The 2,945-nt window shown below is 52.0% G+C and overlaps 1 protein-coding gene across 1 annotated transcript in view; it reads left to right on the forward strand.

The window, feature by feature from the left end:
* Positions 1–2,942, forward strand: part of CSUI_009767 (rna-binding protein nova-1) — a 9,335-nt gene extending 6,393 nt beyond the window's left edge. Inside the window, exons 2-5 of the mRNA XM_068069876.1 lie at positions 1–287; positions 521–1,409; positions 1,962–2,177; positions 2,437–2,942. The exon at positions 1–287 is cut by the window's left edge and continues 647 nt beyond it. The gene's annotated coding sequence lies outside the window, so the exon portion shown is untranslated. The remainder of the gene's footprint in view (positions 288–520; positions 1,410–1,961; positions 2,178–2,436) is intronic.
* The last annotated feature ends 3 nt before the right edge of the window (positions 2,943–2,945 follow it).

A 2,945-nucleotide genomic window follows, 5' to 3' on the forward strand; every position in this document is an offset into this window, starting at 1 on the left:
GGGGGGTGGGTCGGGAGGGGGTGAGGAGTAGAGGGACGGTCCAGAGAGCAATCAGGAGAACAGCTTCGAAAAAACAAAGTGGAAACCAAGATCGTGAAGGACTTGAGCAGACCGAGAAGTCTTGTATCGTCAGGAGTAAAGGCCAGGCCTGTCCGAGTGTGCAGCTCAGTATAGTAGAGGAGAGGCATCTGAGTAGGTAGCGTGGCCGGCAGCATGTTGACCTTACTGTAGAGAAAGTCGCTTTGGGAGTTCACGTGAATTTCCTCTTCTGTTTCAAAAGCGAGCGAGTGAACTACGCACCCATCGTTTGTTGATGAGTTGACAGTTGGCTGCTCTGAAGCTAGTCACTTGCTCACTTGAAGGCGAGGATCACTCTCTCCGTTTCCGTGGATGGCTCTGGCGCTACACACGTAGCTAGCTCTATTCATTCCTCGTCTGTAGCAGGTTTCTGACACAGCATACCGTATGAGGCGATGGCATCTGTTCATATCCTTCTTTGGAGTTTCAAATCCCCCCTCAGACAGTACTCTGGGCGCTCGACTATAAGTGTTTCCGTAGCGCGGTGTTAGGGTCAGTAGTCACTTCACGCGGTGGATGAGCTTCGGAAGGAAGCTTTCGTTTTTAGTTCGTTGCTGGACGCCGCTTACTGCGGAGCACTCTTGTTTGGTTCGTTTCTATGCTCAGTCATTTTGCGGGCTGATGGAGGGCGTTCTGTATGAGGTTCAGATGGGTGAAAAAGTTGGTACACCCGTCTTCTACATGCGTCCATCGATGAAGAAAAGCAGACCGTGAAAGCTGCTCCGTTAGGAAAAAGCAGCTTTTTCCGGTCGTGTTCATTCTGTTGGAATAGCTCAACGGTGGCGCAAAGGAGTGAAGTTCCTTGTCAGTCCAGTTTGGTTTTTCTACATCGCTTCCAGCAGTTATCCCAACGCGGTGCGCTGGAATCAGGACGTTTTCAGGTGTGTCCGTCTTTCTTTTCCTTAGTGATGCAGGCAGGTGGTGATGTAGACATCCGTGTTGTAGACTTGTGTTTGGATGTGATCGATCGCGTCTGTCATGTCGCACTGGCATGGATCGTGGGGAGACACCTGGTGGCGGAGTGCAATAGCCGTGCGTGGGTAGTAGCATTGTCTTTCACCTGCTTTGGCTGAGTGTCTCTCTTGTGTTGGAGAGAAGAGAACAGTTCCGAGAAGAACTGCAACAGTCGGTCCCGCTGCTGTGGTGGGATTGTTTTTTTCTGTTCCGCATTCGTGCCGACCGTTCCTTTATCAAGCGTCTGCAAATAATGGATGGCTTCATTGCCTCTGTTGTATATGGGATGAGCGCAGAAGAGAGGAAGGTCGTCGTCATGCCTGGCTGAAACTTTTCTGTCTCGTTATGAAACGTCCTTTGTATTCATTTGAGAGCAAGTAGGAGAGAGGAAAAGGAGAGCACTCCGGACATGTATTGTTGGTTGCGTCCTGGCATGCCACTACGTCGTAGTGATGCTTAGTTAGCTTCTGAATCCTGGTAAGGACATTTGTATTGTGGGGGGCTGAGGCACTCTTGGGGGTCGGTCGGTCATTGTTCTGAGGCTGCGAGGAGAGGGTCATATCAGTTCCCTGGGCGGGTGGGAAGCGGGCGTCGAGCAGAGGTTTCAAAAAGTCTCACTTTGGTGGTGGTGCCGTAACTGCCGATGTAGCAGTGAACCGAAGTGACTGTGGTCTGTAGTGTTGGAAGCTAGTGCCAAGTGCGTGATCGTGTACCCCTGAGGTGTCTGTAGTGTTGATTGGAGATTACCAACTCTGTGGAATCGCCTGTGGACTGCTCAGCTGGTGTCATTTCTGTAAACGGTACCACCGGGTTAGTCTGCTGTTTCTCGCTACTACTGGCAACTTGTCGCGGGCATCTTTTAGGCATGACAAATTCAGGGCGTCTCCTGCATGCGCAAGTCACGCATGATTCTCTGATCGTAAGTTTAGAGGGTGGACGAGCAGCCATGGAGGTTCTTTTCTGCGACAGCTGCTGCTTCTTGAGTCCGCGCGCGTGTAGTGGGAACTCACACAGAGGACGTTGCCACTCTTGGGAGGTCACGATCTCAGCGGGTGGTCTTCTCGCGGTTGCTTTGTTTGTTTTTTTACTCTCTTTGCTCTATAAATCGCGCTGTCCACACGTTCGTTTTCTCTCAGTCTCTGACAGTATTTCCTCCACCGAGCTACTGCACTCGATCGGGTTTTCCCAGCTGGCTGTCCTCTGGGGAGCTCCCGCAAACTGTCGGAAGAAGATTCCCAGGGATTGGTTGATGTATAATAGCCGCACTAGCGATTGCCGATTTCTCGCGGAGTTGCCTCAACGCCGTGCCGGGGCTGCGGGTCTTCGTACGCTGTCTGCTTCCTCTCTTCATTTTGTCAGGACCAGTGGCTCCAATACTTTTACGAACGGCATGTGAGGCTTCAGCGGAACACCAAACCGCGGCGGGAGACAGGATGCTCTGCAGCTCGATCACAACCGCGATGGATGTCGTAGACTGGGCTCCCAGTTTGACAGGGCAGACTACGCATATTTGTATGAGTCCGTGGTTGTAGAGTTCAGCAACAGTTGGCGGCAGAGCTGCAGCGCTTCTTTTGGTTTGTCCCCCTCTCACGCCTGTGTCCTGCCTGAGTGTTCGTTCCCCATCACGTACTACTGAGGATGTAAGTCTGTGTTGTCTCCGGATAGTACTAGCCGCGATGTCGATTACTTGTCCGACGTCGGGGCGAGTCGCGGGTAACTGCAATACGAAGCGAAAGGAAGGAATCTATCTTTCACTGATCCCTCATGGTTTCGTAGGACCAACAAGAAGTGTTCTGACAACGCTGATGGCGCCAAAGCGTGCTTGTGCAAGAAAGCGACTGCGGCACTTTTGGTGCGAGGGTGCGCCACATGAGAGGTGGCGCATGTCAACTTTGATTGCAGATTGCGAAAGA

Source organism: Cystoisospora suis (assembly GCF_002600585.1).
Source record: "Cystoisospora suis strain Wien I chromosome Unknown contig_6011, whole genome shotgun sequence".
NCBI lineage: Eukaryota > Apicomplexa > Conoidasida > Eucoccidiorida > Sarcocystidae > Cystoisospora > Cystoisospora suis.